Raw genomic sequence first — 24336 nt, 5'->3', positions numbered from 1 at the left:
GAGAAGAAGCGGTTCTCCGACTTGCTGCAGGCCATCGAGCAGCTGAAGAGGAACGGGCTCACCGGCGCCGGGGTCATCGGAGCGTACCACGCCCGACGGGTGGCGCCGCTGATGCTCCGGACCCGACCGCTTGGCGCCATGATCCCCTGACGCGCCGACCGAGGGCACTGCCCTGGCGACGGGCGCGCTTGCCGCCTCCGAGATTCGGCAACGGCTTCGAGAGGCGCTGGAGGACAAGGACGTCGAGTACCCGATTCCCGGGCACCCGCCGATGCGCCTGGAGGCGGGCTTCATAGACCTGGTAAGGAGTTGGGGCATCGTCTTCCTTCCTTTGTGTCCTGCTATTTGTCGCTCTGACGCGGAGCTGTTTTGCGTTTGCAGGGCTCGCTAACCCGGGTCGCAGACTCCCTTCCGCCGGTGCTGGAAGATGCCGAACGGAGGGCTCGCAATCGTCTCCAAGCCGAGGCGCAGAAGCGCCGCAAGGACAAGGAGACGGCGAGGAAGCGGAAGAAGGCCGCCAAGGAGTTCCAGCGGCGGCGGAGGGGGTCGCTCGTGTCCGACGACGATGACGATGATGATGAAGAGGATGAAGATGAAGAAGATGATGAAGAGGGGGAGGAGGAGCTGGTCCCCCCCCCCCCGCGATCGGGCGCCCTTGTCATTCGGGGGGCGCCCCCGCGGATGGCCGCAGGAGGTGAAGCGGGGGAGGCGTCCATCCGGGCTTCGACTCCTCCAGGCCCTAGGGCTGTGCCTCAAAGGCCAGCACAGCGCGTGCCCCAAGATCTGGCGCGGGCCGCCCCCAGGGGTCGGCGCAGGACGTCCCCCAGGAGCAGGTGCGGGACGCCTCCCAGGGGTCGGCGCAGGGCGGTCCCCAGGAGCGGGCACGGGACACTCCCCCGGGGTCGGCAAAGGGTGCCCCCCTGGTGTCAACACGGAGCGCCCCTCGGGGGTCTTCGGAGCCTGCCCCCGCCGCAGCTTTGGGTCCGGCGCGAGGCGCTCCCCAGGAGTCCGTTCAGGGCGCTCCTCGGGGGTCCGTGGAGCCTGCCTCCACCGCCGTGCCCGCTGCCGGAGAGCAGCGAAGCGGCGACAAGCGGCCGTTGCCGGATGCCCCGGGGTCGGCGTCTGGCTCCGAGGCGAAGCGCGCGCGCCGCCCTTGTGCTACGAGGACGTAAGTTGGCTTTCCCTGCGTGTCGTTCCTCTCCTCTTTTTTCGTTCGTTTCTGCTGACGTCTGGCCGTTGATGTCAGCACTACTCCCCGTGGCCTCACCCTGCAGTTGGCACCCAAGAAGGCGCTGCGGTTGTTGACCTCCTCCGGGGGGCGGGCCGCGGCCCCTCCCGCGGCGATCGGCGGGGTTCCTGGTGCGGCCGCGGATCCCCCTGCGGAGGTGGCCCCTGTGGAGGCGGCTAGCGGAGCGACGGCGGCGTCAGCCGCGGGAGGGGGAGCGGACTCTACTCCGCCTTCGGTTCCTCCGGTCGCCCCTTCAACTCAGGGCGCGATCCTCCCGGGCTCTCAGGCCGGGGAGGTGATCGACCTCGACGGCGACGAGGCAGAGGAGACGGCAGCGACGGGAGGTAGGGCGGATGCCCCCGCAGCTGTGGCGGGATGAGAGGCGGAGGGAGCGCCTGCTCTCGGAGGCGTGGCAGCGGCGGAGGCAGTGGTAACGGAGGCAGGGACCTCCGCCCCGATCACCCCCGTGGGAGTGGCTTCGGCGGCTGAGGCGGAGGTGCCCACCGGGATACCGTTGCCGGCCTTGGCGGCGACGAGCGTGCAGGTGCCGGGGCCGTCAGTAGACCCGGCGGCTTCTAGTGCCATGGTGCTGACCTCGACAGTAGCGTCAGGGTCGGCCCCTGCCTCGGCCTCAGCTTCCTCCGTTCCCAGGGCGTGGAGAGGGTCCGTCCTCCGCTGGTCATCCCGCGATGACCCGCCGAGGCATCTCTTCGCGCTGGACGACGCCGCCGAGTGGCACAAGTGGCAGGCGGTGCAGGGCGGCATCGCCCAGGTCCAGGCGGCTCTGTCTTCAGCACTGGGAGTTCTGGGCAACACCGTCCTCCCTGGCAGCCAGGTATGTTGCTCCTACTGTTGGTGATGAGTACCTCCCTTTTGCTTTTTGCCTTAACGGCGTGTTGCTTTGCAGGCTCTCCAAGAGGGCAGTCGGGGGAAATCTGATTTCCTCCGGCGGCAGCAGGGTCTCTGGGATCGCTTCAATACCGAAAGGGAGCGCACCAGGGACCTGTCCCTGCAAATCAGCGCCGCCCAGGGGGTCATTCGCGACCTGCAAGGGCGTGAGCGGGCGGCGTTGGAGGAGGCGCGGCGTGCGGAGGCCAGGCTCCAAGCCGTCACCGAGAAGGCCTGCCTCGACCTCAAGGAGTTCCAGGCCGTCGCCGAAAGGGCCCGCCGCGATGCCGAGGGGCTTCAAGCTGCTGCTGAGAGGGCCCGCCGCGACGCCGAGGAGCTTGCGCAGCTGAGGGGGGAGCGTGAAGCCCTCCGCACGGAGACCGGCCAACTTCGCTCGCAAGTGCAGGGACTTCAGTCCGCCGTGTCCCGAGGGGCTGACCGGGAATGGAGTTGAAGACCCAGGCCGACGGTGAGGTTTTTTCCGTTCCCGCGTTCCCGTGTTGTTTGTGTTCTGTTCTTTGACTTGGTGGGATTTTCTGGATGATTTCTGCAGGTGAAATCGCCAAGTTGCGGGGTCTGCTCGATGAGGAGCGCGGCGAGCACAACGCCCTGCGAGATGCGGTCCGCGTCGTCTGCGATGACTTTGGCGTAGCTCCGGAGGAGGGGTCGAGCTCTCTGCCGGCTCGTGTCCTCGGGGTACGCCGTCGGCGTCGCGAGATCACCGTGGACGCGCTTCACATTGGCGTGCGGCGAGCCTTCGGGGTCTTCGACTCTCACTATTCTAGCATCAACTTTGCCGGGATGAGTGAAGGGTACGCCGCGGGCTACACCGAAGCTGAGCTGGATGGGATTGATGCCGCGGTGACCGCGCCGGCGGAGGCCCTCGCGAAGCTCCTGGAGGATGAGGCCGCCCCTCCTGCCGACCCTTCGTCAAGTTAGCTGTACCGGGCTTGCGCCCCAAAAGTTTGTAATTATGTCAGTCTTTGAACTTGTTTTGCGTCGGCCATACGGGCCTGTTCTATGACTTTGTTGCGTAAGAAATCCCGATCCCCTTTACTGTTCCTTTGAGCTCGAAAGCTTAGAATGCGTCGCCGGGTGCGTGAGTAAGTTTTGATGAGCGAAGGTGCCGTAGCCGCTGGGGCGTAGGTTTTTTCGCAGTCCGATCAAACTTGCCTAAGCACCGTTCACGCATCCATTTCTTTTTTGCGCCCAAAGGTCTAGAAAGGGAGTGTTCGGTTTGAAAAAGAAAAAACCGTTTCTTTTAGGTGGCGCCAAGCGGCTGGGGTCAGGACCCCTGATAGCCCCCGAGGGGTATGCGGTCCTGGAGATGGGCCAGGGTCGGATACCCCTAAGCTTTAAAGGAAAAGGCCTGAACCGAGGCGGCTCGAGGTTTCTTTTTTCGCAGAAGAACAAAACTGGTAGCCCCCGAGGGGTATGCGGCCCTGGAACGAGGCCAGGGTTGGATGCCCCTGAGCTTGAAAGGAAAAAATGGAAATGACGGCAAGTTTATGCAGGACTTGGAAATAAGAGCTATGGGTAAAAGCGCCTTAGCTGTTCTATGTTCCAGGCGTTGCTGAAGATCTGCCCGTCGGGAGTTGCCAGCTTGTAGGTGCCTGGTCGTAGTACTTGTACGACGATGAACGGGCCTTCCCATGGGGGAGTCAACTTGTGCCGACCCCTGTTGTCCTGGACGAGGCGGAGCACTAAGTCACCGACGTTGAAGGCGCGGCCTTGTATCCTGCGGCTGTGGTAACGCCATAGGGCCTGCTGGTATTTAGCCGAGTGTAGTAGGGGTACATTTCGCGCCTCGTCGAGTTGATCTTGTGCGTCCTCGAGTGATGCCTGGTTTCCTTGTTCGTCGTATGCCTTGACCCTCGACGACCCGTATTCTTGGTCGGTGGGCAAGATGGCTTCTGACCCGTAGATCATGAAGAACGGGGTGAACCCCGTCGCCCGGCTGGGGGTCGTCCTCAAGCTCCAGAGGACTGCGGGAAGCTCCGCAACCCACCGTCCGCCGAACTTTTTAAGGCGGTCGAAGATCCGTGGCTTGAGACCCTGGAGTATCATGCCGTTGGCTCGCTCGACTTGCCCGTTCGTGCGGGGGTGCGCCACTGCCGCCCAATCCACTCGGATGTGGTGGTCGTCGCAGAACTGGAGGAATCTCTTCCCGGTGAACTGCGTGCCGTTGTCGGTGATGATGGAATTTGGGATCCCGAAGCGGTGGATGATGTCGGTGAAGAACTGTACCGCTTGCTCGGACCTGATTTGCGCCACTGGTCTTGCTTCGATCCATTTGGAGAACTTGTCGACAGCGACGAGCAGATGGGTGAAGCCGCCCGGCGCCTTTTTGAAGGGTCCGACGAGATCCAGCCCCCAGACCGCAAACGGCCACGTTATGGGGATGGTTTGGAACGCCTGCGCGGGCAGGTGAGTTTGGCGGGCAAAGAACTGGCATCCTTCACAGGTGCGGACTACCTGGGTAGCATCCGCGACCGCGGTTGGCCAGTAAAAACCTTGTCGGAAGGCGTTGCCAACGAGTGTCCTTGGCACGGCGTGGTGACCACAAGCCCTGGCGTGGATATCCTGGATCAGTGCCTTTCCCTGCTCGATCGGGATGCAGCGCTGGAGGATCCCAGTGTGACTTCTCTTGTAGAGCTCCTGGTCGATGATGGTGAAGGATTTGGCGCGGCGCGCGATCCTGCGGGCCTCTGTTCTGTCTGCCGGGAGCGTGTCGCGGACAAGGTAGTCGAGGTACGGGGTCCTCCAGTCGATTGGGGGGTCGGCCCCCGCCGTGGGGTCTGCCGTGATTTCCATGACCATGGGGTCGGATGGGTCGGCTTCCAGGGCCGAGTCGGGTACAGCAGCGTTGATTTCCTCGGGACCGGTGCTCGGGTCCGGGACAGGTGGCGCGTCGCCGACCTCCCCTGGCTCGGGTCCCGATCCCAGGGCTGGGGGTGCTTCGCCGACCCTGCCGGTTCCGGATAACGGATTGAAGACTTCTACTGGTCACTAATGAAAACGCCGTCAGGGACGGGCATTCGGCCGGACGCCGCCTTCGCCAGCTCGTTGGTGGTTTCGTTGAAGCGCCTTGCGATGTGGTTGAGCTCTAACCCGTCGAATTATCCTCGAGCTTACGGACTTCGTTGCAGTAGGCTACCATTTTGGAGTCGTGGTAGCTCCACTCCTTCATGACTTGTTCGACGACCAACTGGGAATCGCCTCGGACGTCCAGCCGACGGATACCCAGCTCGATGGCGATGCGGAGCCCGTTAAGTAGGGCTTCGTACTCGGCGACATTATTGGATGCAGGGAAATGGAGGCGGATCATGTACCTGATGCGCACGCCCAGTGGAGAGACGAAGACGAGGCCTGCTCCGGTGCGGGCCCTCATCAGTGATCCGTCGAAGTACATCGTCCAGTACTCCTGCTTCTCTGGCGCCGATGGGGCTTGAACCTCCATCCATTCGGCCACGAAGTCGGCAAGTGCCTGGGACTTGATGGCGGTGCGGGGGACGTAGGTGATACGCTGGTCCATAAGCTCAAGCGCCCACTTCGCGATTCTCCCTGTAGCATTTGGGTTCCGGATTACTTCACCAAGCGGGAATGATGAAACGACCGTTACCGGATGGGAGGTGAAGTAGTGACGCAGCTTCCTCTTCGTGATGAGAATGGCGTAGACGAGCTTCTGGATCTGTGGATATCGTGTCTTGGACTCGGACAAGACTTCGCTGATGAAGTACACCGGGCGTTGCACCTTAAGAGCGTGCCCCTCTTCTTCCCGCTCCACCACCAGGGCCGCGCTAACCACCTGGGTGGTCGCCGCGATGTAGAGCAGGAGGGGCTCACCGTCGGTGGGCGGGACCAGAATTGGGGCCTTTGTTAGGAGGTCCTTGAGTCGGTCAAGTGCCTCCTGGGCCTCGCTGGTCCATTCGAAGCGGTCAGACTTCTTCAGGAGCCGATAGAGAGGAAGACCCCGCTCGCCGAGGCGTGAGATGAAGCGGCTTAGAGCGGCTAAGCCTCCCATGATGCGCTGCACCCCCTTTATGTTCCGGATTGGCCCTATGTCGCTGATGGCCGCTATCTTCTCCGGGTTTGCCTCGATGCCGCGCACGGAGACGATGAAGCCTAATAGCATGCCCCTTGGGACTCCGAACACACATTTCTCGGGATTGAGCTTAATACGCTTCTTCCTCAGCCTTTCGAAGGCTAGCTCCAGGTCGGGAATGAGCTGGTCACCCTTCCTAGATTTGACCATGATGTCGTCAACGTAGGCCTCAACGGTCCGCCCGATGAGATCTCCGAAGCACTTCAGCATGCATCGCTGGAAGGTAGCCCCCGCATTTTTGAGGCCGAACGGCATCTTAACGTAGCAGTAGGGACCAAAGGGGGTGATGAAGGAGGTAGCGAGCTGGTCGGCCTCTTTCATCGCGATCTGATGGTAGCCGGAATATGCGTCGAGGAAGCTGAGGGTCTCGCACCCGGCGGTTGAGTCGACTATTTGATCTATGCGTGGCAAAGGAAACGGGTCCTTTGGACACGCCTTGTTGAGACCGGTATAATTGACACACATCCTCCATTTCCCGTTCTTTTTTGGTACAAGGACAGGATTGGCCAGCCACTCAGGGTGGCGCACTTCCTTGATGAACCCGGCCGCCAGGAGCTTCTGGAGCTCTTCGCCAATGGCCCTGCGCCTCTCCTCGTCGAAACGGCGCAAGCCTTGCTTCACTGGTTTGGAGCCGGCCCTGATGTTCAAGGAATGCTCGGCGACTTCTCTCGGGATGCCAGGCATGTCCGAGGGCTTCCACGCGAAGACATCGCTGTTCGCGCGGAGGAAGTCGACGAGCGCGCTTTCCTATTTGGGGGATAGGGCCGCACTGATCCGCACAACCCCTCCATTGGAACAGCCGGGATCGAGAGGGACTTCCCTGATACCTTCGGTGGGCTCGAAGGAGGTATTCGACTGCTTGGAGTCGGGCTGATCCTCGACAACCTCCGCAAGCTGGACCGCCATGCCGCTCGTGACGGTGATGGCCGCGGCGTACTCGCAACACTCGACGTCGCACTCGTATGCCTTCTGAAAAGTCGTACCGACGGTGATGACCCCGTTGGGCCCCGGCAGCTTGAGCTTGAGGTAGGTGTAGTTGGGGATCGCCATGAACTTAGCGTAGCATGGCCGTCCTAGGATGGCATGGTAGGTTCCGCGAAACCCCACTACCTCGAAGGTGAGGACCTCCTTCCTGTAGTTGGAAAGGGTCCCAAACGTAACGGGCAGGTCGATTTGCCCGAGAGGCGTCGCCTGCTTCCCTGGCACGACGCCATGGAAAGGTGCCTTGCTGGGACGGAGGCGGGAGCGGTCGATCCCCATAGCGTCGAGAGTCTCGGCGTAGAGGAGGTTGAGGCTGCTGCCCCCATCCATGAGTACCTTGGTGAGGCGCGTCGTGCCGACGATAGGGTCGACGATGAGTGGGTAACGCCCCGGATGCCGGACGCGTCCAGGGTGGTCGGACCTATCGAAGGTGATGGCCGGCCCGGACCAGTCGAGGAAGGCCGGAGTTGCAGGCTCAGCCGCGTAGACCTCCCGGCGCTCCAGCTTTTGCTGGCGCTTGGTGTCGTACGCTGCGGAGCCACCGAAGATCATGAAGCAGCCATCGACCTTAGGGAAGCCGTCTTCCTTCTCTTCGTCGCCCTTCTTTTCCTCATCGGGCTTCCGCTTCCGGTTGCCTTTCACTGGATTGCCCACGAAGTATCTCTTCATGAGGTTACAGTCTTTGTAGGCGTGCTTGACGGGGAACTCGTGGTTCGGGCACGGTCCCTCGAGCAACTTGTCGAAGAAGCCGGGAGCGCCTTTGGGGGGCGGCTACCCCAGCTTGCGCTCGACCGCGGCCACAAGGGGGGCCTCGCGTCGTTGCTTGCCCTTCTTCTTCTGCTGGCGGTTGGAAGTGCCTTCGTCGGCGTCCTCCTCCCGTTTCGCCTTGCCTTTGGAACGATCGAAGATCGCTCCAACAGCCTCCTCGCCAAAGGCGTAGCTAGTGGCGATGTTGAGGAGCTCCTCCGTGGTTCGCGGGCCTCGGCGCCCCAGCTCGTGAACGAGGGGCCGGCAGGAGGTCCCTGCTAGGAAGGCTCCTATGACGTCGGCGTCTGCGACGTTGGAGAGCTCGGTGCGCTTTCTGGAGAAGCGCCGGATGTAATCCCGGAGGGACTCGTCCGCCCCCTGACGATAGCTCCGAAGATCCCAGGAGTTGCCGGGGTGCGTGTACGTCCCTTGGAAGGTTCCTATGAAAACCTCTTTCAGGTCGTTCCAGTTGCGAACGCGTCCTGAAGGGATATGTTCTAGCCAAGCTCGCGTGGAGTCGGCCAGGAAAAGGGGTAGGTTGCAGATGATAAACAGGTCATCATCCGCCCCGCCGGCTTGACATGCAAGCCGGTAATCGCTGAGCCACACTCCAGGATTCGTCTCCCCTGAGTATTTGGCTATACTCGTGGGTTGCCTGAAGCGCGGCGGAAAGGGCGCATTTAGGATGCGCGCAGAGAAGGCCCGAGGCCCAGCCGGTCCAGGGCTCGGGCTGCAGTCTTCCCCGCTGTCGTAGCACCCGACACGGTGGACGTGGTAGCCTCGATCTGCCCCGTCCTCCCTGTCTGCGCGGGAGCGTCCCCGCGCGTTCAGGGTGTCGCGGGCGTCGCGGACGAGACCGACGCGCTGGTGGACGGATCGCGCCTCACCTCCCGCGGGTGGCGAGGTCCGTCAGGCGGACGCGGCCTTATTCACCCCCGGAGGGGGTTGATGGACAGATTCCCCCCGCCTTTCTGGGGGCGCGTCAGGCGTCGCCCGGCTGGCGTTCTGCCCGCGTCGCCGGGACGCCGAACTTTCCGCCTGCTGGACGGCAGCGCACTCGAGTAGGTTGCGCATCTCTTGGCGTGCCTGTCGCTCCTCGGGCATCGCTGGTTCGGGGAGCTGTCAGAGCAACACCGCCGCGGCTGCGACGTTTTGGCTAGCGCGGGCAAAGAGCTGCGGACGCTCTCCGTCCGCGCAGATGCGTTGCTGGACGTCGCGCGCCTGTTGTCGCGCTCCCCCCTCGTGGTGGGGGGTGCTCTACTTTTTGGCGGGCGCCCACGCGCGCTTCTGGTTGCCGAGAGCACTCCGGGGCCCTTGGTAAGGCTCCGGTTAAAGCTGCGGCGCGCGAGGGGGGAGCCCTTTGTCTCCCCTCGGCATCGTTGCCATTGGATCCCTCGGAGTGCGCGTCGGCCATGAGGCACTCGCATGAGGGGTGTGGACTCCCGCTGCTGGAGCCAGCATCAGAGATCGTCCTTGCTGCGCCTACGAGCTCGTTGCTCGCGGGCGACGCGGTCATGGACCGCGCTAGGAGGCGTCCGTAGGCCCCCGTGGCGTTGCGTATCCCGAAGGGCTGTCCCCTTGGTGAGGTCCTTCCGGTAGGCGAGCGACCGCTCGCCGCCATCCCGGCGGCAGGGCCGGGCGTAGCTGGGCGAGCGGGTAGGATGAGGACCGGGATCAGCTCGATCCCTTCCCCGGTGGCGAGGAAGTCCAGGCTCCCGAATCGGATCAGGGAGCCCGGAGCAAAGCTACTATCGTAATTGGCCATCTGAGGCTGGGAATGTACGCGCAAAGGTCCCCTACCTGGCGCGCCAACTGTCGTTGTCAAGATCGGCAGATCAAGACTTAGACTAGTGAATTTCTTTTATGCGCGTAAGCCTCAGGTGGTTGCGTGGGAGACACGGGTTTAGACTGGTTCGGGCAAGGGAAGCCCTACGTCCAGTATCGAGGATGTTCGTGTTGCCCACGCGGGGTTCTGTAGTAGGGGTTACAGGTCGATGAGAGATGGACTGGTCCCAAGTCTCTTTAGTGCTTGCGCTCTCAGGGAGAGTCGTTGTGTGCTGTGGCTTGTGGGAGAAGAAGCCGATCCCCCCTCCGGCCCTGGATTCCTCCTTTTATATTGCAAGGGGGGTGGCCGGAGTTACAGTCGGGATCGGGTGAAGAGGACTGTAAAGAGTAAAGCGTAGAATGGTAAAAAATACGGCAGGAAGGAGGAGCAAGTTCCTAGGCGCCCGACGCCTCTGCCGGCCCCTGGCGAACGCCGGCGTGCATGCCGGAAGGGGAGGCCGCCGTATGCCAACTGTCGTTGCACCCTACAGATAGCTCCTTCACTACCCGTAGGCGTCGGGTCATGATGAGGGCGTTCCGTCGTTATCCTGGTGTCTGTTGGGGAGGACGGTGGATGCTGTTGTTCAGACGATGGCTCCTGGAGAGAGGGCATCACATCCTTGCTGCGTGGGACCCGAGGGTGCACGTGGCCCGAGGACAGGCCAGTCTCTCCTTCGCTCCGGCCGGCGCAGGCCGTGAGTACCCTGCGGCGAATGGGAGTCAGCCGCCGGCACTGTAGCCTGTACAGTGTGGTCGTGCACGGGTACTTGCGACGGGTTGCGTGAGGTGCGCGGTCATCCCTTCCCTCCGCCAGGCCTGCGGCGCATTTATGGTGAGGCCGTCGGGGGGACCCACAGGATTTTGTCTGTCTCATCCATCTGGACCGTATCCGAGGGGATGCCTGCCACGGGGGCCTCAGCGCGCCCGACCCCTTCGCTTGGGGTCGGATGAGGCGGAACTTCGTGATGAGGGGTTGGGCGCCCCCGACCCCGGGGCCGCAGTCGGGCGAAGCGGAAACTTTGTGGAGGGGGGTCGGACGTTCCCGATCCTAGCGTCTGGGTCGGGCGAGGCGGAGCTTTGATCACGTCTAGGTGGACCCGGGCCTTCGTGTCTGCTTCTTTAAGTGGTATCTTAGGGAATCGTTAATATTTCCCCCCAACAGATAGGCACTCTCGAAGGCTGTACCTTTTTGGCACGTATGGTTGTAAGTATCACTAAAAAGACTTGCCTGTGAACTGATCCTTATGTGACTGGAGTAAGAATTGGGACAGAATCCACCAATGGCCCCCTTACTCCTTTGCCCTGTCCTTAACGGTGTCTAACTCTTTAGTTGGTTTATTTTATTACTAAACTCTCACATTTTTCATAAATACATTATAATTGTGATATTCCTAAGGGATGACGCTCGATCATCAATCTAGTCGAGACCAGGGTCATTAGTAGGATTTTTGGCTAGCAATGGCTTCAAGTCAAGGTGAGGGAGGGAATAGAGGGGCTATCCTAATGGTTTTAAGAAATCATGCAAGTTAAATTATTATCTTGGTATATTTTATTATCTATAACTATAGGATGAAAATATGATCAAGGAGGTTGGTTCTAGGACTTGCCTTCATTCACATTTCCAAGGTTGACCAGGGTCTTGACTTCTCGCCTTCTGGTTCCTTGGCTTCTTGTCGGAGCCTAGTTGGCTAACATGTCTACTTGTCTTCTCGACGGTCAAAATTTCTTTAGGATCCTTGGCTTCCAGCCGGGTCTTGGTCACGTTCTCGGCTCCAACAAGCATGCAATTATACAAATAATTTAACAATAAATTCCTAGCAATCAATATATGACTAAAGGAAATGGAAAAAGAATGGATAATGGATATTTTGGGAATTATTGGATTTCAAAGGATAATCCTCGGATAAAGGATGAATGGTTTATTAATTATTTAGAAATAAGCTTGCAAATAATTAATGGATGGAATTGTTGAATTTATAAGAGAATAAGGAATGGATTTTCTAGGGTTTGGATGGACGGCATAACGGCTAGGTCGGGTCGATATTTGGGGTTTTTAGTTGGGCAACATAACGGCTAGATTGGGTCGATATATGTGGTTTGGATTAGGTAGCACAACGGTTGGGTATTAGAATGGACCCTAAGTATGATGTGGATGCTGGGTGATGAGGATGGATTTCAAGGCTAGGAAACTTGTAAGACAAGCTCGACTTTGACCCTATGGCAGATGGAGCTGGTCTAGTTTCCTTATGTAGGGTAGGAGTGGAACTCGAGAGCTTGTGTGACAGTTGGTCTATCCTGGTACTAGGGGATAGTACACATGGTGCAGTCAGGCAAGATCAAGTGGAAGCCAGAGAGCTTGCATGACGAACTCACTTCGACCACTAGGGTGGAGCTCGGGCAAGATCAAGCGGATAGAAAATTGAGCATAGAACTTGCTTGATGGACTCACTTCGGCCACTGAGGTAGAGCCTGGGCAAGGTGACCTAATATGGGCATGGAAATAGGCTTAGATGGCTCTACGGTATTTTTTAAGAATTTTCCTAGAATTTTTGGGGCTTGGATTGGCAGGACATGAATCTATGGGTATATTTCTATAGGGTTTCTATTTATGTGGGGCTAGATATTTTGGAAAAGGGTATGAATGTGATGAACAATGGGAAAGGAGTATAGGGATTAGTTTAGAATATTGTTTAGTATTTTTGGTAACTTTTGGGGATTTTTTGGAAATATGGAAGGGCTCTAAGTGAAAAATGGTGTACACTTACCGGGTGCATCTAGCATTTTCACACTGGCTGGCGCAAGCGGGTGGGAGTCTACGGCTACTATTCCGTGGGCCAGCCTCGTAGGCGTGGTGGACCAAGGCCACTAGGCCTTTGGTTCAGGTGGTCCCTGTCCACAAAGGGGGGGAAGGTGGCGGATGGCACGGGGTTTGATGCCGTCACCCCCTAGGTGGCGTCCACCTGGCCGTGTGTGAGAGGGCGAGTGGACGGAGTCAAACGGCACCCCGATCTTCTCCTTCCTTGTTCCTACCCGCCATGGGAGGAGGAAGGGGGCGGCTGGAGCTTGGGGCTAGGGGTGCTCCAACCCTCTATAGCTCATGCGGAGGGCACGGAGAGGAACATGGTTTGGAGAGGCGAGGGGGAGACGGGAAGGGGTGCAGCCACAAGGAGGCTAGAGTTTGAGCTACTGGAGCTTGGTGTGTGGATGGAGAGGATGGATTGGGGCGGCTTTTATAGGTGCGGAGGAGCCGGGGAGGGCGCCACGTCGTCGGAGCTTCCTTGGTGGCTAAGGAAGGGATGGGGTGGAGAGGATAGGGGCGGCCGGCGGCCATGGAAGGCTGTCAGAGCTGCGGTGGCATGCCATGGCAGCAGTTGATGGTGGGTGGGTGTGGGGGCTGCCCCTAAGGGACCCCGAATGTCATTCATATCATTCCCGGGATAAGTAGATGATACGAGCACTTCACATAAGAAGTATCACATCCATACTTCATACAACTTTTATTGATAATTTACATAAGGTTGAAAAAGAGAAAGCATATTACTAATGATACAAGAGGGGTCGTAACCTCAACCTTAATTATACAGCGGAGTCCTAAGCCTACAAGCGGCTTGGCTCCTAAGGTAGATCCTCAAAATCTCATCTTCCTCACCAGCAACTTCTTCCTCTGAATAAAGGAAGGAAGGGGAAGCAAGAGTGAGCACCATACAATGGGTACTCAGCAAATCCCACATTTGTTGTATTATTTCATGCAGGTTCTCAAGGAATAGCTGCTAGTTTGAAATATACCTGAAGGCTAACAATATGCATAGTGTATACAATAGTAAATTGAAAGAGAATGGAATGTAGGTATTTATAAGTTGTTGGTCCTAGAGGGGAATCTACCTCCCTACCAGTCCCTAAGTTTTAAGAGCATCAGGATCTATCAGGGATTACCTGAGCCAGTTTTTGCCTTATTTCTAGACACATCTCATGACGAGCCTAAATATCACTCTTTTCATAGAGCAGGTTATGACTAATCAATGGGAGCTTCAACTACGTGAGCTCTTGACCGTGAGCCTCAGCTATTCCAATAGTTTTATAACTCTACGCAGAGGTGTACACTTTACCCACACATTCGATCAGCCCATACCTTGTACGGAGGCGTTACTGACCTACGAGACCCGTACCCACCAGTGTCTATTCCTAGATAACATTCCCTAACTCCGTCCACAAATATGGATGGGGTCTAAACAGGGGTCACACTATGTCTACTCGTGGACTCTATCCCGGGAAAAGATGCATCATAACTTGGCATAATATGTCTACAGGTCCTACGGACCTCAACTCGCGACCCGTGTCCACCAGACCTGGGACTCCGCGAAGGTCCTGCTCCAATCTATCTGTTGCCTACCATGGCCCCTTGGGACGGTTTATTAGGTTCAGTTGGTGGGGTGTGAATCAAGGCCCCACATGTTTAGGAACTCCCGAAGGATGTACCTTTTTGGCACGTGTGGCTGTACTGTCCACCAGAAGGACTTTCCCATGAGCCGGTCCTCATGTGACTAGAGTAAGCTTTTAGGATAAGATCATCTGTCGAGGCTACCCTGTTACTCGCAGGTCCAACCTTAACTGATTGCTAGACTCACTGTAGTTGCTTTTATGCCATTTCTAAAAGTACTCTCACTCTTCCTTAGGATTTGTGAGTCATGATACGACCTAGTGTATGTGGGGTTCATGATATCAAGGAGGGCTCAAAATTATTAGGATGAGCAAAGAAAGGAAATCAAGGAAAGTATGCAAAACTTATAAGGTAAACAAGTTATTATCTTGGTTTATTTTATTAATAAAGCTGGGGATCAAAAGATGATGATGATTTGTGGGACTTGCCTTCCTCGAAGTCCGAGTCACTCAAAGCTTCCTCCTCCTAATCCGGGTCATCGAATGCATTTCCGATGTTGTTGTTTCCTACATTATCATAGTTATATGTAAGCAATCAAGCAAAGAGTTAAAGGAATACACCAAACATGGGTTAAAGGAGTAGAATTGGGTTTTAAAAGGCTTGGGTAATTTCCTAGAATTTTCTAGGATTTTCCTAAAGCTCTTTGGATTGATTCCCTATTTTGGCCACATAAAATATGGACTTTTTCTATTTTAGAAAAGGGATGGGAATTAATTTGGGGGTTATAGATGTGAGATTTGTGCAAACAAGGCATGACTAGGTTTGAGATGGGTTCTAATATTTTTAGTGAATTTTGGGTAAATTTTTGGGAATTTCTAGCATAGGTTTGCCAGGTTTGGTGTGAAATAATCCATGTGGCCGTAGTAGAATAAGGGGGAGAGAGTGTAGAGAGGTGTGTGTGTGTGTGTGTGCGGTGTATGTGGACGTGGTGTAGGGGGTAGGAGAGGGAGTGGTGGCACCGCCCGAGTCGTAATGTCGGAGCGCCGTGCGGGCAGGGGAGCTTGCCGGAGCGTGCGTCGGAGGGTGAACTCGGAGCACCAGCGGGGAGCAGCACTGCAATGTGGGGAGGAGTGGCTATCACCGCACGGAGCTCCTCTACTTTGACCCGGCCCGGCTCTAGGGGATAGAGCGCGGCGGCAGGTGGAGGAAGCGCAGCAAGGTCCTACTTTCCGACGAGGGCTAGTGAGGTTGAGAGGAGAGGGGCGAGGAGGCAAGGAGGTGTGCGGGGAGGCTCGTCCGAGCTTATCTAGCCAGGGACAAGTGGCATTGGTGCAGCAGTGGATGGCGACATGTGGCGCCAGTGGATGGCGACACGTGGCACCAGTGTCGGAGTGGATGAGGACAGGGAGAGGATCTAGGCAGAGGATGAGGGGCTCATTTAATGCGCCTAGTGTAGCGGGTACGGCGCGCTTGCAGGGAGGGGTGAATCCGGCGGGGGTGAGGGAGATCAAGGTGGGCATGCCATCGGTGGCGTGCTTTGGTGCGCGCACGAGTGGATTGGGATGGCTAGGTTATGGGGTGGAGGGGGGCTCTGGCCTGTGTAGAGGGTAGTGGAGGCATGGGCGACTACGATGTGCTCCAAAGCGAGCAGGGGAGGTGGCCATAGGGCCGGGTGCGGTGCACAGTTGGCGTGACATCGCGTGCGGGTGAGGGGAAGGGAAGGGGGGAGGAACCGAAGGTAGGGGATGACGGGGTTGCGGGCTGGGCTGCTGGCTGGGCCGACTGCATAGCCTTGTGTGTGCGTGAGAGGGAGGAGGATCGATGCAGGCCGGGCTAGTTGTGATAACAGGCTGAAAAAAAGGACATCGGCCTGCCTAGGTTCTTATGGGTTTTCCATCTATTTGTCTATGAGTTTGTTTTCAAATTTGAAATGTAATTTCAAATTTGAATAGGTTTTGTTTTATAGGTTTGGAAGGGTCATTGGGTGAGATATTCTCAAAGTAAACTAGATAGTTAGTTCAATGAAATGCACATGTGTTCATGAAAATTATATTTCAATGCATAATTTTCAAATGCATGGCTCTAAGGTTTGAATTGGTATATAAATTTTAAGAAAACATTTTGGGGTCCATATTTTAGATGCATAGGAAAATTTGGATGTTACAATGGGGGTGTGGTGGCGGAGAGGATAGGGAGGGAAGGGGGAATGGACGAGCTCACTTGTGGGCGAAGGCAGGCGTGGGGGAGCTACTTCTGGTGCCAGGGCGCGGTGGAGCAGAATGGCAGCTGCAGTGTGGTGAAGGTGACGTAATTACGGCAGCGGGGGTTGAACGGGAGCAGGATAGGGGGAAAGGGTAGAGGGGGGATATAGACGGAATAAATGCCGGTGCCAGTGTGACAGGGAAGGTGGCAACGGTGGGGAAGAAGGGAGGAGGCACCTGGCCTGGCCGTCGTCGGTGGCAGCACGGTGGATGGCAGTGGCCACGCTAGGGAAATAGCACCGTGGCGGCGGCGGCGGTGACTATATGCTCGAGCTGGGCCGCGGTGCTGGGCCGTTGTGGTGGGCTGGCTGGGCCCCTGCGCGAGTTGGGCTGCGCGTGTTGTTGGGCCGCACGGTGGGGTGAGCTGGGCCACAAGCGAACGGGAAGGGGAGATAGGCCAGGGCGAGCGGAGAAGGCAGGCCGGCTAATGGGCTGTAGTGGAGGAGCTGGGCCATTGGGAGAAGGCGAAATGAGCCAGGCCGGAATGGCAGATGGGCTGAATGGGAGGTCGTTGGCCCGCGGCCATTTAAAAGGGTTTATTTATTATTTGAAGAGGGTTTTGGATCTAAATTTGAATTAGATTTCAAATGTAGATGAGGTTTAACTTATAGGTTTGAACAGGATCTAGAAATGGGACTTTTAGAAAGTTTTGATCTTTAAGGAATGCGACACGTTTAGGGTTGGTGGGGGTTTGCATAGGGCTTAGTTTAGAAGTTAATATTCAAATTGAATCTGAATATTAATCTTAGGGTTTTTGGAAAAGGAACTATTTCTAGGTGAGGGATAAGGGTACCCACAAGTCCCCATCGACCAGGATGTTGGTCGGCCATGACAGGTGGGCCCGCCTAACTATGCTGTGCGGGCCAAGGCATGAAGATACGTTGAGTACAAGTCCGAAGGCTGAGCGAACGAATACTTGTTGTAAACCGACTTGGATTGCTTTCCATGTGACAACCAACTAGGATTAGATCCTATCCGATTGTAACCCTAGGTCGTCCGCCTATATAAGGCGGCCAGGGACGCCTCTCGAGGGCATGTCAACTCATCCCACCTCAGATTAACTCTTCGCACCTACGATCAGCAATACAAACCACCAGAACACAGGACGTAGGGTATTACTCTTCTGAGGCCCGAACCTGTCTAAACCTTGTGCCCCAGTGTTACCATTCGAGTTTTTGGTCTCACGATCTCCCCCGCCTACAAATCTATCACCTGGGTAACCCCCTGGTGGACTGCCGGTCACTAAATCCGATAGTTGGCACTCCAGGTAGGGGTGATCGTGATATCCTCACCAGCGAACTCGATGGCAATCATCAACCACATCTTGCAATCCGAGTGATTCATTCTTATCATCGCTCTCAAATCGATCTACTTGATTTTCTACTCACTGATTAATTTTTCGCATACACCGACTCTTCTTTATTGACCGCTGACCCCTTTACCATCATGCCTTTGGACGCATATGTGCCTCCACTGTACACTGCCGTGGGGCCTCCATTGTGCGCTGCCACAGGATGCCCGACGACCCTAACGCCGAGATTGGATCAATCGCATTCATCACGCATGAAGTCAGGTCGGCTGGAGATTCGATTTGTTTTTTGACTCCTGGTTGAATAGAAAATAGGTGCTTCTGGATGGGATCAGCCACGCAAACAACAGGGAACAATTCTCCTTTCCTTTTATTATTTAGGGGGTGTTTGGCTCCCACGTGCTAAAGTTTAGCACCTGTCATATTGGATGTTTGGATACTAATTAGGAGTATTAAACATAGGCTAATTACATAACTAATTACAGAATTCCTAAGCTAATTCACGAGATGAATCTATTAAGGCTAATTAATCCATCATTAAATGGTTATTGCAGCATCACATTGTCAAATCGTGGACTAATTAGGCTTAATAGATTCATCTCGCGAATTAGACTCCATCTGTGCAATTAGTTTTGTAACTAGCCTATGTTTAATACTCCTAATTAGTATCCAAACATCCGATGTGACAGGTGCTAAACTTTAGCATGTGGGAGCCAAACACCCCCTTAATCCATTCCACCCAATCTCATACGTTGCTCGTCATGGCAGCTAACAATTTTTTTTCTATATTATCTCCTTGATTTGTGAGGACTATCTTACGAGGATCTGGCAGGGGATGGACCTTGCATCCTTGGCCTGCGCAAGATGTGCGGCACAACCACACATGCCCTACTGCATGACAGCCATGACGACCCAAGCAACAAGAGGCCGGCCACATTCAGGGCAACCCGACCTACTTCCCATTCGATCAGCAATGTCGGTGCACTAGCGACACCTTTAACCACCTGGATCTGGCGTACTGGTCAGGGACAAGTCTTGGCCAATTGAGACTCAGTCGGGGACGAGCCCCCACTAGTTTGCTTCATCGAACCAGCTGTTCGCCGACCATGACGACCAAGCTAGCATCTGGGGCTTCTTAGGGATGGCAGCAGATCGGTTTTGGGTTGGATATCTGCAGGTTTCGGGTCCACGGATTTTGGTTTCGGGTCCACGGATTTTGGTTTCGGTTCCAAATTTTTGCCCATGGTTTTTCGGGTTTGAATACCCGAAATATCGCGGGTTTGGGGCAGGTTTTTAAAATCGCCCGCAGTTATCCATCGAAGCCTCGAAACAACTCAGCCCAATAGAAGCCCATTAGTAACGCTACATATATAACCACAACAAATAGCACTCCGCACTGCAGGTGGCAGGCGCCAGGCGGCCAGGCAGCCCCCGCTGCCCCGCAGTCCCGTACACGTCGCACCCCCACCCCCAGTCTGGCACTAGCAGTCTGCCCCGCCGCCGTCCAGCAGTCTCCCACCCTGTCGCCGTCCGGCCGTCGGTTGTGAGGCCATCCCGCGTGGCCTCACCCCTCCGGCAAGCGTCTTGCCGCCCGCGAGGCCGCGCTCTATGCCCCCGCCACCGTGCACCGTCCCCAAGTCCCCGACCGCGCTCCACCCCAGCACCCCGGCACGGCGGCACGCCAGGACCCCGCGTCCCTACCTCCAGCTCCTTCGCGGCTTCACCTCTCCATGATTCCAGCAGTCCAGGAGGTACGACGGCAATGGCACATCCCTTTCCCTAGATCTCAAATTTTGCTGTTAACTCTTGGACTCTTGGTGGCATTGATGGCAGGCAGCAGACCACCAAGGGGATTTGGATCACCAAGGTCAATCGTTGGGGACTTAGGGTCGAGCCCTTCACCATTGTATTGGATCTGGACTTCTGGAGGGGATGGACGGGAGGGAAAGGGGGCAGGTCTGCAGGTGAAAGTTTACTTGCACAAATGTTCCTGAACAGAGTTTTTCCTTCTTTTGTTCCCATCATATCCATTTTTGGTTCCATGTGGAATTGATGGAGTAATTGTACATTGCGCTATAGCATGTTCTTGTGTTCCTTGTACCTTATGTGCTGACAGATCTTTAAATTTGAAGTAGCTGCATTCCTATGTACTATTGCATCTAACCTGTCAAGAAGAAAATGGTTGCATTTAGTAATTAGTGAACAAGAAATGCAAATGTTTCTTAGTGAATTTGCAGTGAAAGATATGGCATGAGTCCTGTGTTGCTCAACTCTACTGATAACTTTGCTTTTAAAATGAACAACATGAAGTGAGAAATGTCCGCTCCTGGTGCTTCCAGTGGATCTCAAGCTGTTGCAGCATCTCAATCTGTGGGTTCTCGTCCTCAAACTCGTCGATGTCTTGCAGCCAATTCAGTAACACCGCCATCCAATTTAGCAGCACCGGCAGCAACTGATTCTGCAACTGTAGGTAATACTGATGTGGTAGAGGTCGAAGATGATGTTCCTGTTGGTACTAAGAGGAAGCTAAGATCTGAAGTATGGAAAGACTTTGATTTGATTAATGTTAGTGGGGTTTGGAAAGCAAAATGTAATGGTGTAAAAAAAATATTTAGGTGGGGAGACAAGAAATGGTACAACTCACTTGAAGAATCATATTGTTGTATGTTAGGATAGAGCTACTAGAAAAGGTTTAACACGATCAACTTTTAAATTATCTGCAAACCCACAAGTTGGCACAGTCACATTAGAGAAGTATGTGTTCGATCAAGATGTCGCTAGGAAAGAACTTGCTTTAATGATTATTGTTTATGAGTATCCTGTTTCCATGGTGGACCATATTGGATTTCGCAAGTTTTGTGCAACATTGCAGCCAACATTCAAAGTAGTGTCTAGAAACACAGTTAGGAAGGATATCTTGGATATGTATCAAGTGCAGAAGCAATCTATGGTGAATTATATCAAGAAATTGAGTTCTTGTGTTGCTGTTACTATAGACTTGTGGACAACAAACCACCAGAGGAAAGGTTACATGGTAGTTACAACCCATTTTCTAGATGAATATTGGAAGCTAAAAAGTTTCCTTATTAGGTAACTTTAAACATGGCATTTTTTCCTTGTGTTATGCATTTATTCTGTTGAGAGCAAACTGTCCACCACAATCACTTATTCACTTATGATATTTTCTTGTTGTAGGTTTATTTATGTTCCAGCGCCACATACAGCAGAGGTTATAACTGATGTTCTTCATGAAGTTCTCCTAGATTGGCATCTTGAGAGGAACCTGTCCCCTATAACTCTTGACAATTGTAGTGTCAATGACAACCTCATGAAGAATATGATTGGCACTAATGGTGATGACCTTGCAAAGAACAAGGCTGCTATGGAAGGCAAGTTACCACTCCTCTCTTGTATGTTGAAGGGCAAATTAATTCATATACATTGTGCTGCACATATTTTAAATCTGATTGTGAAAGATGGAATGAGTGTCATGGAGAATGTAATTGATAACGTGCATGATAGTGTAGCATACTGGTCGGCCACTCCTAAAAGGCATGAGAAGTTTGAGAAAATGGCAGCACAGATGAAAGGAGAATATGAAAAAAGAATTGCTCTTGATTGTACAATAGATGGAACTCAACTTATATCATGCTTAGCACTACACTACTTTACCAAGATGTTTTTGAACGCCTTGCTTCTCATGCTTCATGTGTTCCATTTGAAGATTATTGAAAGTTTGCTAGAGAGCTTTGTGACAGGTTAAAGATATTCTATGATGTAACCGAGCTACTGCCAGGCACTAGATATGTCACAGCCAACCTTTTCTTCCCCTAAATATGCAACATTTTTTTTGCAATTAGGAAGTGGCAAAGCAGTGATACTCGTAAGGTAGAAGAAATATCTATTAAAATGAAAGAAAAATTCAACAAGTATTGGTCAGATGTGCATAGTTTGATGGCTGTTGCTGCTGCCCTAGATCCTAGGTTTAAATTGCAATTGTTGAATGCTTTTTTTCTAAAAATTCATGGGTTAGAAAGTATAGCTATGAAAGCTGTCAACAAAGTGAAAGACTTGTTGTACAATCTAGTTTTCGATTACCAAGGTGCTATCGAGGATGTTGCCACAACAGATGGTGCTCAAACTAGACCTAGTGCTCCTACTCAAATGGACGATGAGGATTGGATGGACACTTTTAATGATTACATGTCCAAGCAGCCAGCTGTGACCTCCACTTATGTGCATATAGAGTTAGATTTGTACTTGGAAGAGACACTGCTGCCTAGGATACAAGAGTTGGATATCATTCAGTGGTGGCAACATGCAGGGCTGAAATACCCAACGTTACGAATGATTGCACGTGATGTCCTTGCTATTCCTGTGACAATGGTGGCATCCAAGTCAGTCTTTAGTACAGGTAGAAGAATAATTAGTCCACATCATAGTAGGCTTACACCATCAATGATAGAAGCACTTATGTGCATTCAAGCATGGTCTCATGCCGACATGTTGAATAAGTTAGAAAGTGCAATTTCTATAAGTATGTGTTCTTCATTACGGATAAGCAATAAAACTAATTTGTGAATACTATATCAATGTAGGTTCTCAGTCCACTTTTGTTGGTGCTTTGATGACTTGCCTTGACGAAAAAGATGAAGAAATGGTATTGTTATTTGCTTCTATAGTTCTATTTTCAACTTGTGAATTTACACTACGTTCAACATTTTAGTAATGAGATATTCTCTCTATTTTTATTTCATAGGATGAAGATGATTCCACAATAATGGATGAATGATGAACTGATCAAGCGAAGTTTAATTCCCCAAGTTGGCGTCGTTGTATTGCTATCTTTGAAATAATTATAATTTCAATTGTCCATGAACTTGTAATTTCAGCTGTTACTGTACTAGTACTCAAATTGTAGCTGTACTGGTTGTTGGGGGGAAATATTAACGGCCTCCTAATGCCCCTTAATACAACAATCATAAAGGCCCAGGCCCACCTGCGGTGATGACGATTGCCGCCGGCCCAGCATGGGCAGGGAACATCCGGCTCCGTCTTGCCCGACCTAGGGTCCTGGGGTCGGACACTCCCGACCCCTCGATGGCAAAACTCCACCTCGCCTGACCCACGGTCCCAAGGTCGGATGCGCCCGACCCCTCGCCGCAAGGTTCTGCCTCGCCCGACCTCGGGCGTAGTGGGTCGGACTCATCCGGGCCCACAAGACAAGGGTCCGCCTTGGGCGCAGACTGGCAGACGAGGGCGTGGATCTTGTGGGCCCCTCACCGATCTTGCCATAAATGCGCAGCGGCTCTGGCGCGTAGAAAGGCGTCCGCGCCCCTCGACGTGACCGCCACAAGTACCCGGGTGGAACACTGTAGCCATGACCGCACAGGCTATAGTGGCCGCGGCTCTGCCTGATTCGTCGTAAGGCACTCATGGCATGCGCCGCCCGACACAGGAGGGAGTTCCGCCCGTTCTCACGCCCCGTGTATCCGGCGACAGGGACGCGACGTCCGTGTCCCACGGACCATAAGCAGGACAACAGGGGTCAGCCGTCTCCCCAAACGTGCACAGTTGCCACGACCGAACACATTCATCATGCTTGGCGGCAGCAGTCGCCAGGAAGATCGTCGATAGGATCCAAAGACAGCCACCCTCCTCCGGTGGACACACTGACAGGAGCCGAAGGCCGGAGCAGGAGGCGGCGACTCGAGGACTTGGTCCTTCTCCTTGTACTTTACTTTACTTAGCTTATCTCTTTGACTTCTCCACATACCCGGTTCACCTGTAACCCTGAGCCCTCCTTGCGCTATAAAAGGAGAACCAGGGGCCCCAATATGAGGAGGACTCTCAAGCCAATAGAACCCACACACTCACCTCTAGAGCATCAGTGCACACCCAAGAGACTTGGGATCGGCTCCCTCTCTCGCCCGTTTGTACCCCCTACTATAGACCTTGCATGAGTAACACGAGTTGCTCTTCATACTAGACGTAAGGCTTTCCTTGCCCGAACCAGTCTAACCCCGTGTCCTCTCACGCTACCATTCGAAGCCTTACGCGCATAAAAGAAATTTACTAGCCGTAGTCTTGATCCACTAATCTTGATAACGACACTGGTATTGTTAAGATTGGTATTGTTGTTGTACTCAAAATCGTTTAAGACTTGTACTGTTACTGGTACTCAAATTATCACTCAACTTGTCCCTAAACTTGGTGTTGTATTGTTGCTGTTACACTATATTGTTCTGCTCATTTTCATGTTTCGGTTAATCCGTCAGGTTTCGAGTATCCGCGGGTTTCAATTTCGGGGATTGATTTTAACCCAAAATGGTTTTTGGTTTGGATTTGGGTTTTAGGTTCGGGTTTTGGTTTTGGATGCCCAGGCACTCCACCCGATCCGAACCCACCCCATTGCCATCCCTAGGGCTTCTAAGCCCAAACGCAAGGACAACACGCCGATTCTCCAACTCGGCCACGAACAAGCTAAGTCATATATTCAATTAAATATTTTACGGCTTTCGTATATCTCCACATGCCTCAATTCTCCTATGTCTTCGTGACTTTCGCCAACCACCCCATCACACCTCAACTACTTACACAGCTTGGTTCATCCAC

Source organism: Setaria viridis, chromosome 5 (assembly GCF_005286985.2).
Source record: "Setaria viridis chromosome 5, Setaria_viridis_v4.0, whole genome shotgun sequence".
In the NCBI taxonomy this organism is placed as follows: Eukaryota; Viridiplantae; Streptophyta; class Magnoliopsida; order Poales; family Poaceae; genus Setaria; species Setaria viridis.
This window is presented reverse-complemented; position numbering follows the sequence as displayed.